Below are 13,243 nucleotides of genomic sequence, written 5' to 3'. Positions count from 1 at the left end.
CAGTCTAGATTTATAGATGCACTCAGAAATTTTTGAGTGGTTCCATTTGTTCCACATGAATTAGATCATCCATGGGTGAGCAAACCTTGGCACCACCTCTTGGATATGTTGTGTTCCCCTCTAGACAAGATTATTTCCATACACACATTTTATTTTATTTTTTTACATTCTTTAAAAACTCATTTATTAGATTGGTCTAATGACATATTGCACCAAATCTTAAGACAAAGGACACTGGACATTAAGAAAGAGGTCCACCCCAGTCTTTACAATCTAGTGCAGTTCCTCTTCTTGTGTAATACTCTGCTAGCATCATACACGCATTTTAGTAAGGTATTACCAATCCTGTGACAAGTATTTCCTTTTGCAAATGGAGAAAGAATTACTCCCAAGTGTCAGTGCCAAGGAATCGTCCTTATCAGCCCATTAGAGAGGATAGTTGGAGAAGGCAATGGCAACCCACTCCAGTACTCTTGCCTGGAAAATCCCATGGATGGAGGAGCCTGGTAGGCTGCAGTCCATGGGGTCGCTAAGAGTCAGGCACGACTGAGTGACTTCACTATCACTTTTCACTTTCATGCATTGGAGAAGGCAATGGCAACCCACTCCAGTGTTCTTGCCTGGAGAATCCCAGAGATGGGGGAGCCTGGTGGGCTGCCGTCTCTGGGGTCGCACAGAGTTGGACATGACTGAAGTGACTTAGCAGAGAGGATAGTAAGATTCTTTTTCATGATTTCTGGGTGCATTCTTCATACAAATAGCCTCATAAGCAACTAATTCTTCAACAGACATTTCTTTCATGATGTCTGTCTTCTGGAAAAATCACTGGTTTCCATGCAAGGTACACATACTGATTATATAATTTCTTCAGGAAAGTCTTTTCTCCTTCTTTTCTGCAGTCAGTGGTACTTTTATAGCCACTTTCTTAGCGTCTGTGATTTCTCTAAAGCAGTCCAAAATTATTTCCCTTCTCACTTCATAATTAGATGGTTTCTTCACATCTTAGGAAGCTTCAAAGGACAGAGAAGGGCACCAGCTTGCTCCTGAAGGCCAATTGTAATTGGTAATCATCTCCCTTAACAACTACAACATTTTTTTTTGTTTTTTTAATATAAATTTTTAAAGTTTGAATAAACCATAGTACAGAGCTTCCTCCTCTCAGTTTTCTAAGCCTTCTATGTTATTTGCTTGTCTCTATTAATTTCTTCACTCAGTGGGCAAAAAATGTGTGGCAAAAGAAAGCAAACTGATCTGGTTGAAATCAGAGATTTAATATGCAAACAACAGAGATTGGTACTGATTTATAAAAGGTATTTTTTATGCTAACTTGGAGAATGTATTCAACTGTGTCATGGGATTGTTTGGTTGCATTCTGATAATGTATAAATTTTAAAAATACATGACAGAAGTTTTTGGTTCCATCCAGAAGCCACTTCATGCACTGTTCATTTGAAAAAAAAATTTATGAAATCTCCAGTAAATAACAATCACATGTCCAACTCTTGAATGATTAACAATAATTAAGCTTGTTGTTTATGTTCCTTTTTCCTTAGAAAAAAAGTCCAGTGGGAGCTAAATTACCTTGGCTGAAACAAGCTCAAGAACTAAAAGAGACCAGAATAGCAACAGAAGAACCAATGCGAGTCCAGGACCTTTTATGGGAGTATTCAGGGCCTAGCCAGTTAACATGATATATGTCATTTTTGTACTCACTGGACTATAATGATACATTTCAAATCCAAATGACCTGGATTTGCAGACTCTAGAGAGCCTGAACTGGCTACAATTCTCCTCTGTTGTACAATTCAGCAGTCTTACTTTGGCAGCATCTACGAGAAGCACAGAAAAAAAACTGTGCCTTTTAACTCAAAGCGGACTCAGTAGTCTGTTACAGTTTCCAGATTGGGGGTAATATCTAGATCTAGATTAACACATATGATTTGACCAAAGACCATCACAGTGTTAACCAAATAAACTGATCATTCCATGGATAAGACATGGCCAATGTTTATCAAACCAGTTAAGCTGAAACATAACATGATGGCCTGAGTGATTATCAGGAGAACTCCCAGAGCTGCTGTGGTATGGGGCATGAAAGAACACGGCACCAGGAGTCTTGGAGCCTAGAATCACCACTTGTAACCATGTGATCTTAGACAAGTCTTTCATTTTTCTGGGTCTCATTTTCCTTACTTATAAAATGAGAAGGCCAGGCTTAATCTGTAGAGAGATCAAAAATCCAGTGGCTTCTGTCCACATGGGATTTGGCAAGTTTGGGCTGTCATGGTATCCATGGAGATATAGTATCAAGAGCATGTCAAGAAACATTCTGGAGGTGAAGGTATGGGGACCTAAAGAGAGCAAGGAATTAAAGATGTTGACTCTCACCCAGGAATCTAGAAGCAAAACAGCATCAGTGATAGACTTGAGGAATTGGACAGGACAGCTGATTCCACATCAGATATGTGAAGCCTGCAGTGCTGACAGGCTGTCACAGGGAGAACAATTCACAGGCGGTCAGAGGAAAGCGGATCTCAGAGGCTGGGTGGCCAGTCTCTCTCTTCAACGCCTTCGGCAAGGGCACAGTTCACTGCGTTGAGAGCTCTTTCTTGGATTGAACAACCTGGGTTATTTGCAGTATTTTTTTCCTTTTGAGCCAAAATATAACCTCCTTCCAATTTCTGCTTTCTGAAACAGAAAAAAAACACATCTGTGCTTCATCCCACGTGACAAGTTTTCACAAATTTGCAGAAAACTGAATCCCTAGAGCACTATCTTTCCCAGGTTCATCATTCTTAGCCTTTTCAGCAGTTTTTGTGTATTGTTTTTAAATCCCTTACCAACCCTGTTGCTCCTCTCAGAACAGGCTTTCATCCATCAATGTCCCTTTTCACTGCGGTGCAACCCAGCAGTGAGCCCCATGGGCACATGGATTCCTTTTCTTTGAGAAGCACCTTGCTTCCAGTGACCAAGGGGACCAAGAGAACTGGCACATCACACTTATGGCACGTGCAGAACATCTGGATGTGAACCCAGAAGACATTGTGAACACTGTGAGGTGAATGACCCCAGAGTAATTGACTGAAGAGAGGACTGCTGGCTCATGATGGAAGTGCGGAGATTTAGAGGAAAAAGTGGAGTCAAAAGTCGATCTTGGGAACTGCCCTAGTGGTCCAGTGACTAAGACTCCAAGCTCCCAATGCAGGGGGCCCAGGTTTGAATCCTGGTTGGGGAACTAGATCCCATATACCACAACTGAGAGTTTGCAGCTGACACTAAAAAGATCCTACATGCCGCAAGTAAGATTGAAGACGAAGATTAAAGATCCCCCATGCTGCAACAAGGAGACAGTGCAGCCAAATCAATAAATATTTTTTAAAGTGGATCATGAAAGTGTTGTCAACGGAGGAAGGAATAGATCCAAGGAAGGCTCACTGTTAGAAAGAGCAAGGGAGCAAAGCCTTAAAGGAGAGGTGCAGCAGGTAGTATTCAGACTTCACAGGAAACCAAGGAACAGCTTCGGGAACTGAGGAAGAGCTGTTTTATTTGACAAAGCCTTCCTCAGTTAATTTTAGAGCAGTAGCGTTCAAAGTGTAGAGAAGTAAAATGCTGCAGATCTTTAAGGAATTAATTCTGAATTACAAGGAAATGGGACAATGGGTATTTTACTACTCAAGAAGGAAGACTGGTAGTCAAGTTGATGAAAAGGAAGGGTTATAGGTATGTATTTGATTTTTGTTGTTGTTTTTCATTTAAAGTTAGGGCAACCTTAAACATATTAAAAAGATCATAAGGATTTTAGACAGTTATCATCTCTAGACTTTTCAGTTGTACAAGGAGGGTGCTGTTAGGCTAAATGCTACTGGAACCTTCTCCCAGCTCTGATCTCCTATGGTTCTGTAAGGGATGGAATCTAGAGAAGAAAAGGAACTTGGATGCCTGCAAAGGGAGTCTGTAGCTGTCACATAAGGATGGTCAGGGAGTTCTCAGTCTTGAATTATACATCCTGCCAGGATCTCTTCTCAGAACACAGTTAGATGTTATCTAGTATTTTTCTCTATGTCTGTGTCTGTATTTCTGTTTTGTAAATAAGATCACCTATACCATTTTCCTAGCTTCCATATGCATGTGTTAATAGATGATATTTATTTTTCTCTTTCTGACTTCACTCTCTATGACATTCCCTAGGTCCACATTCTACATGCCTCTACAGATGATCCAATATTGTTCCTTTTTATGGCTGAGCAACATTTCATAGGGCTTCCCTGGTGGCTCAGATGGTAAAGAATCCACCTACAATGCAGGTGACCTGGGTTCAATCCCTGGGTTGGGAAGATCCCCTGGAGAAAGCAGTGGCAACCCACTCCAGTATTCTTGCCTGGAGAATTCCTTGCCTATACAGTCCATGGGGTCACAAAGAATTGGACATGACTGAGCAACTTTCACTTTCACTTTTGATCTCCTCAGATCCACCCCGTCTGGCTAAGGCACAAGTCTGGTCTTTTCTTACAGTGTTCAGCATATCCCAGTATTTCCCCATTTCCTGAAGACTTATGCTCGTTCACCAGCCAACAAGTCATAGTGGGGTAGGTATCACCCTTCCTGGCTCCCAGCCTCATCTCTGACCAGACCCCCTCCTGCCCCCAACTTAGACTGGAATGGGGTGCTCCAGCACTCACTGCTGTTGGCTGTTCCTTGACTGTAATGAGCTGCCACTCGCCTCCTTCACTTTAACCATGTTCTCCTTTCTGCTGGGAATGGCACCCACCTGGATTTTGAAAAAGCTTTTCTTTTTGGTTGTTATAGAAAATATCAAGCCTGTTGAAAGAAGAGAGAACAATATGACAACCCCACTCATATGTGTCTGTCTCTCCACTGCAACAGTTATCAACTCAGGGCCATCTTGTTTCATCCACACCACTGCCTCCACCCACAGTGGGGCATTTTTGAAGCACACCCAGACAGCATGTCCTTTCACTCATAAATACTTAAGTGTGTATCTTTAAAAGAGAAAAATCTGTTTTTGATAATCAGATTACCACTGTAAAAAAAATTTTTTTGGCCATGCCACATGGCATGTGGGATCTTAGTTCTCTGACCAGGGATGGAACCTGTGCCCTGTGATTGCAAGCTCAGAGTCTTAACCACTGGACCACCAGGGAAGTCCCCAAATACCACTTTTTTAAGTGTGGTCCTCAGATTGCTTCTTTTAGAAGCACCTGTGATGCTATTTAAAATGCAGATTTCTGGACCTCACCAAGTCAGGTATTCTGGGAGTATATATATATTTTTTCTTTTGGCTCTGCCAGTTCTTTTTAAAATTGTGGTAAAATAGGCATAACATAAAATGGAGCACCTTAACCCTTTTTAAGTGTTCAGTTCGCTGGTATTAAGTACATTGATACTATTGTGCAACTCTCACCGCCATCCATCTCCAGGAGTTTTCATCATACCCACCACAAATTCTGTACCCAGGAATCACTGACTCCCCATCCCCTGTCCCTTTCCCTGCAGCCTGTGGTCATCTCTGTTGTACTTCCAGCTCTATGGATTTGTCAGCAGCAAGTTTTAGCAAACATCCTGGGTGACTGGCAGGGAGGGTGGTGTATCAGAATTTGGGAACTATTGGATCAGATAATCTCTAGGGTCCCTCTTGGTGGTGGTGGTTTTAGTTGCTCAGTCATATCCGACTATCTGTGGCCCTGTGGACCATTGCCTGCCAGGCTCCTCTGTCAATGGGATTTCCCAGGCAAGAATACTGAGTGGGTAGCCATTCCCTTCTCCAGGGGATCTTCCCAACCCCGGGATTGAACTCATGTCTCCTGCATTGGCAGGCAGGTTCTTTACTGACTGAGCCACCAGGGAAGCCAGGTTCTTTCTTAAGTTTTACCTAACTGGAAAAGGGCCATATCGTGTAAGCTGCAGCAGGGTCTGGCCCCATGTTCATCCTCAAGCCTGCATGTGCTGTCAGCCCCACCTGACTTTGGTAGTGGCTCTTCCTGTTCACATTCACTGAGCAAAGCTAATCTGCTCTCTCCTCCTGTAGGACAACTTCTTCCTCCCCAGCACCTGTTCCTGGGCCTGAACAGCTGCCTCTCCCCGCCATCCCTCTCCCTCTCTCTATGGTCTCTGCAGTTTTCCTTTATAAGTCATGCTGCCTGGCAGTTTCTGCCCCGTTCCCACTGTCTAGTGTGAAGTTTATGGTTTCCTCCCACCACTCTGACTCTAGTCAGTCCCTTGTTTTCCAAAAAAACCCACAACATATCTCAGCTTCCAGTTCATCCTTTAATTCTCCATCTTTGTGGTTTGGGAATGCTTGCCTGTTGACAGTGAGCGAGAAGATGAACATCGCTGTATTTTGGATCCCTGAAGAATGCCTGCCAAAGCCACCTGGAGAAGATAAATATTTCTGCCTCTGTGGTTTATTGTGGCTCAAGCTCTGACTTTACATAGAGAATGGATGTTCAAAAGGCTTTTCTTTTTAATTAGGAAAATAAAAATTACAGGTTATAAAGCAAAGCCAGGGGAACTGCAGTTTTAACCTTGTTAGCTTTCAGCTGTGGAATGTGTTGACAGTTGATATGGTTCATCATTGCTTTAAAAGTTCTTCCCTGGAGCCTTGCTAGTTTCTATGGGACACACAGAGCTTCCTTAGTCATGCTGCCCTCCCTCTCGTTTAGCATGTATGAGAACCAAGGAAATAAGACAGATTCAGAACAATTTTGTGTATTTTCCACTGCCATTTTAGCCTCTCCTTTTGTATTTGCTCAAATGGAATCAGGTTATATTTTAGACATTCTGCTTTTCTCACAACAGTAGTAACAACTAATATTGAGGACTTTATGCCAGACTGTGTCCTCAGTGTTGTATGTGGATTAATTCTGATCCAATTCTCACAATGACCCCATGAGGAGGCATTATTATTAGCTTCATTGTAGGGATGAAGAAACAAATGTTTAGATTATGGAATTATCTCCAACATTTCAGATCTACTAAGTGGCGGATGGTGATGCTCTAGCCTGTGATTTGAGGAAGAGCTCCAATTTTATGTTGCTGCTGCTGCTAAGTTGCTTCAGTAGTGTCTGACTCTGTGCGACCCCATAGACGGCAGCCCACCAGGCTCCCCCGTCTCTGGGATTCTCCAGGCAAGAATACTGGAGTGGGTTGCCATTTCCTTCTCCAATGCATGAAAGTGAAAAGTGAAAGTGAAGTTGCTCAGTCATGTCCAACTCCTAGCAACTCCATGGACTGCAGCCTACCAGGCTCCTCCGTCCATGGGATTTTCCAGGCAAGAGTACTGGAGTGGGGTGCCATTGTTAGGAGACCTGAATTCAAGGCTCTCCCATCCTTGGGTTGGTCTCATAAGGCAGACAGAGAAGTTAGTGATTAGATTGCTGTGTTGTGAGGCTTAAAGCTCAGGGATGGCTTCCAGGGAGAGATGGTACATGAAATGATGCCCTAAGTTGTACATGGGTGTTAGAACAGCACATCAGGCATTGGGGTTGTATGTAGGCCAACTGGTCCATGGGGGCCACCACACCTGGACACTGAGGGTATTGAATGTGGAGAGGAGGCTGGAGGCTAAGGAGGTGGTAATGACAGCAGGGAAAGTGGGCAAGTCTTGGAGGCCTTCCATGGCTCATAAAGGATTTGGACTTCATCTGGAGGCAGTGAGAATCATTTAGGAATTTTTAACAAGTGATGTAATCACAACAATTACATTTTAGAAAGATGTTTCTGGCCTTCTGCAATTTGTATCTAATTATTCACTATGATAAATAAAACTGTAGCAAATCTCAAATTGCACCTCTCTACATCTCTACGTCTCCTTAGGACACATTTGCTGGAGTGGAATTTGGGGGCCAGAAGATGGACACATTGAAGGCATTTAATTCCTATTATCAAATTTCCTCTTTAAAATTTAAACAAAAGATACTGTAGTGTTCAGGAAGTGCTGAATCTTATTTCTGTTTTTCTCCCATGGTAATTTTAAAAATTAAATTCTCATTAAATGGGACTGTATCTTTGTACATTTTTTTTTCTGGGAGATTATATAGATGGCATAAATCTTTCAGACCTTCTGCATTTAAGAGTTCCTTTCTTATACCCTGAAATGAGCAGAAGTATGAACTCTTGTTCAATATCTGTCTTCTTTGTGGTTAAACTGTCCTTTATATTTGTGTTATGAATTTTTTTTTTTACTTAGACATAAGATTTTTCTCCATATACTTAAAATTAGAGGATTTTTAAAGAATAAATCCAGGTATTCTTTTCTTTTCAAATTTTGGTAAACAGTAAGAATTTTCGCAACATGGATTCAAATCTTTCTTGGGTGCATGAAAGTTTTCTTCTGTTGTATTTGTGCCTCTTTTCTATTGTTTTTCTTATTTATTCTGAAGGTTCATCACTCTCCATATTGAATATCTTCTCTGTTTTTAACATGTGATACTTCCCTCACCTTTTTGTGTTTTTTTCCTCTATGTTTTGGGTGCACATCTGCCCTTCAAACAACCATTTGCTATCCTTACCGTGAATGTATTTCCTACTATTCATTTGGATTTTCTTCTGTCATAGAGCAAACTTTGCATTATTTTTGTATTTTTCCAGCCTTTTCTCAACCAAGCCAGAGATTATTTCCAGCCATGTTTTGAGTGTTTTATTTTTTTCCTGCCTTGGTCTTTGCTGCTGCGTGCTCTCTTTCTCTAGTTGCAGTGTGCAGGCTTCTCATTGTGGAGGCTTCACTAGTTGCAGAGCATGGGCTCTAGGGTGCAGGCTTCAGCAGTTGTGGCACACGGGCTTAGTTGCTCCATAGCATGTGGATCTTCCCAAGCCAGAAATCGAACCCTAGTCCCCTACTTAACCACTGGACCACCAGGGAAGTTCATGTTTTGACTTTCTTAATCTCTTCATTTATCTTTTGTTTTATAGAATGTTTCTTTGAATTTTATTGTCATTAAATTTTAAGGAGATGCTGTAGCATTTCCTTCTGTTTCTGATAATATTTTTTCCCAAAATATGCTTTCCTTTCACAGATATATGTTACATTCTTCTTCTTTAATAGCAAAAAATTATTTTAACAAGTGGATATTGGTGTTTGTTTATTCACTTTTGAAATCAGAAAAATAAATGCCCTGAAATAATATTGTCAGATTTTCCTGGCATCCTTTCATTGTCATCTTGGATAATCTTAAATTGCATCTCTCACCTATGATACTGCTGAGGCAGGGTAAAATAATGCCAGTAGCTACTATGTTATCTTTGATAAATTATCCTCAGTTTCCTCATCTGTACAATGGGAATAATAATAATACTTCCTGGATGGGGTTGTTGCTATGAGTAAATGATAAAATACATGCGAAGTACATGGAACGGTGTCTCACACAAATAACAATGTAATGAATGCCAGTTGTTGTCATTTTTGTTGTAATTATTGATCTTTTCACTCTGACATCTCATTTAATCCCAACCTAACCCCATTAGGTTGGTACTATTACTGTTGCTATATGACAGGAAATTATTGCCTTTGTATTTGAATAACAGTTTGACTGGACATAATATTCTTGGGACCTCAACTCTCCCTTTCAAAACTTTTGTTCATCTTTTTCTGGTTTTGAATGTTGCTGAGTCTGAAGTCCACCTGACTTTTTATTATAAGGGACTTGATTTTTGTACCTAGATGCCTATACAATTCTTTTTTTCATCCTCAAAGTCTTAGTTTTTAAGTATATTCATTTACATAAACTTAGTGCTTTAAGACAGCACAAATGTATTATCTCATAGTTTGGTGGGTCAGAAACCCAATAGATTTAGCTGATTTCTATAGATCCCAATAGGGTAAAATCATGGCGTCTGTCAGCCTGATCTCTTCTCTGGAGGCCCAGGGTAGAATCCACTTCCAGGCTCATTCAGGCAGTTGGCAGAGTGCAAATCCATGCAGTTCCAGAGATGAAATCTCCATTTCCTTGCTGGCTCTTGGCTGGGAGATGTTCCCATTTCTGGAGGCCTCCTGCATTCCTTGTCTCCTGGCCCCTTCCATCCTGGAGCCAGCCACAGCAGGCCGAGTACCTTTCATGCTGTCATTCTCTCTTGCCTCCTGTTATGCTGCATCTCTCTAACTCCAGCCAGAGAATTCTTTCTGTTTTTAAGGACTTGTGTGATTAGGCCCACTGAAATAATCACCCTATCTTGAGGTCCATAATCTTAATCACATCTGCAGAATCCGTTTTGCCATGTAACAGCATATTCATATATTCTAGGGATTAGGGTGTGGGTATCTTTAGGGAGGGCATTCTGCTGAAAGCTCTAGGTTTTTATGTTAATCATTTTTAATCACTTTTTCCTGGAAGACAGTGTAACCTTTCCAGGCTGTATTTTAGGCACATTTTTCACATATTTTATTTATGAACTTTTGTTTTCTGTTTCATGTGTTGAAACCTCTACTTGAAGAATCCAACTATCTTCAACATTGGGTTCACTCATTTTATCTCTAAAAACTGCATTAAAAATCAATTTTAGATATAATTTACATACAAAATGTGTGTCTGTCTAAAGTGATGAGTTTTAACAGGTGGACACAAAACACAGAACGCCAGCTCCATTCTTGATACAGAACATCTCCCCCACCCAGAAGCTTCCTTTGCAGCCCAGCCCTCCATTCACCCCTCTAATTGCTTTAAAACTTTTCTTTCTCTCTCTCAACACTGCATTCACTTCCAAGTCTTGCTTCTATGTTATTAATTTGACCTTCAGCCATGTTTCTTCTGTTCTTTTCTCTTGGTTCTGAATTGTTAGTTTCTAATGATGTTCTGTTTCACAGTTTGTTTCCTCAGCTCTGTAGTTTTTCATTTTATTCTGTGGTTTTATCATCTCGTACCTAGGCTCTCTTATAGGTGAACTGTTGGGTTTTTTTTTTTATGTTTTGGGTTTTTGGCCTTAAGGGATGTGGGATTCCCTGACCAGGGATTGATCCTGCACCCTTTCATTGGAAGATGAAGTCTTTTAGTCACTGGACCATCAGAGAAGTCCCTTGAATTGCTCTTTTTTTTAAAAAAAAAAAATCTTTTCTGTTGTGGAGTTGGACACAACTGAACAACTGAGCATGCATGCATTGTGCAAAGACACAGGGGATATGCTCTGTTTCTCTGGTTGTTTTGCCCAGACATTACTCTTCAAATATTTGTGTGCAGCTGTGTGCCTTTCTTTTCTTTAAAGAAAAAATTACTGTGTGTGTGTGTGTGTGTGTATGTATGGAGGGGGGAACAAAGACAAAACAAGATTCAGAACTGCATGAACATGATAATGTCCTTTGTTTAAATAAAACATAATGTGTAGAAGAAAATCATGTGGGATGATGCATACATTTTTGAGTTGCCATGACTCCCCATCTCACTTCCTCCAAATCACTCATGGATAATTTGGACAGCTCTGATATTTGTTTTTTAAGAAGACACTTAAAAGGATCTTTGAAAACCAACTTGACAGAATTCCCTGGTGGTCCAGTGGGTAGAATTCCAGAGTTTCACTGTTGAAGGCTGGGGTTTGATCTCTGGTTGGGGAACTAAGATTCTACAAGCTAAGAAAAAAAAATGATAGCCAACTTGAAACATCCAGGACACCTGGAAAACATCAAGTGTAACCATCATTTGCCCTGTTGGGAATTAAGATGGGCCTTCTCACTTACTCCACCTTCTCTCAGGATTCTGAATCTATGAGACATAAGAGTCCAATCTGATTGAAAAAAAAAATCTACTTCCCATTGAAACATAATCCCAAATTTTAGTTTTTATTGTGAAGAAGAAAAGAGAAAAAAATTAATGACCATAGAAGTATGCTATGCATATGGTTAGAAAGTTAAAGTCTTTAAAAGGTGCAAAATGAAAATGAACAAAGACAAATAGCAGGTATTAACACATACATATGGAATCTATAAAATGGTATAGATGGTCCTATTTGCAAAAGAGAAATAGAGACACAGATGTAGAGAACAAACATATGGACTCCAAAGCAGAAACAATGGGGTGGGATGCATTGGGAGATTGGGATTGATGTATATATACTATTGATAATATATATAAAGTAGATAACTCATGAGAGCCTACTGTATAGCACAGAGAACTCTACTCAGTGCTCTGTGGTGACCTAACTGAGAAGGAAATCCAAAAAAATAAAAAAAGAGGGGATACATGTATACGTATATCTGGTTCACTGTGCTGTACAGTAGAAACTAACCAACATTGTAAAGCAACTATCCTCCAATAAAATTTAATTTAAAAAAGGCAGCAACAAAATATAGTAAAAGCCTCCTTTTATAAACTCCATTTCCTGGCTCTTGCAATCCTGAAAAGAGAAATTATATATATATATATATATATATATATATATATATATATATATATAAGCATAGATAACATAGAAGCTATAAATATATACCGTTAGAACCAGATGTGAAACAACAGACTGGTTCAAAATTGGGAAAGAAGAACGTCAAGGCTGTATACTGTCACCTTGCTTATTTAACTTATATTCAGAGTTCATCATGAGAAATTCAGGGCTGGATGAGTCATGAACTGGAATCAAGAGTGCAGGGAGAAATAATAAAACCTCAGATATGCAGATGGTACCACTCTAATGGCAGAAAGCAAAGAGGAATTACAGAGCTTCTTGATGAAAGTGAGAGAGGAGAGTAAAAAAGCTGGCTTAAAATTCAACATTCAAAAAACTAAGATCATGGCAGTCAGTCCCATTACTTCATGGCAAATAGATGGGGAAAAAGTGACAGATTTTATTTTATTGCACTCCAAAATCACTGTGGACAGTAACTGCAGCCATGAAATCAAAAGACACTTGCTCCTTGACAGAAAAGCTATGACAGACATTGTGTTAAAAAAGCAGAGATCACTTTGCCAACAAAGGTCTGTATAGTCAAAACTATGGTTTTTCAAGTAGTCATGTACGGATGTGAGAGTTGGACCATAAAGAAGGCTGAGCATTGAAGAACTGATGCTTCTGAACTGTGGTGCTGGAGAAGACTCTTGAGAGTCCCTTGGGCTGCAAGAAGATCAAACCTGTTAATCCTAAAGGAAATCAACCCTGAACATTCATTGGAAGAACTGATGCTGAAGCTCCAATACCTGATGGAAGAACCAACTCATTGGAAAAGGTCCTGATGCTGGGAAAGATTGAGGAAAAGAGGAGAAGGGAGTGACAGAGGATAAGATGGTTGGATGACATCACTGACTCCATG

General features: G+C 40.3%; 1 non-coding gene across 1 annotated transcript; it reads right to left on the bottom strand.

The window, feature by feature from the left end:
* Window positions 1-202: 202 nt before the first annotated feature.
* LOC112587489 lies at window positions 203-349 on the bottom strand. The gene has a single exon (XR_003111998.1). It is a non-coding gene; the product is annotated as a small nucleolar RNA SNORA81 (small nucleolar RNA).
* Window positions 350-13,243: the final 12,894 nt, after the last annotated feature.

Source organism: Bubalus bubalis, chromosome 1 (assembly GCF_019923935.1).
Source record: "Bubalus bubalis isolate 160015118507 breed Murrah chromosome 1, NDDB_SH_1, whole genome shotgun sequence".
Lineage (NCBI taxonomy): Eukaryota > Metazoa > Chordata > Mammalia > Artiodactyla > Bovidae > Bubalus > Bubalus bubalis.
Note: the sequence above shows the minus strand (reverse complement) of the source record. Positions and strands in the feature narration are given on the sequence as shown.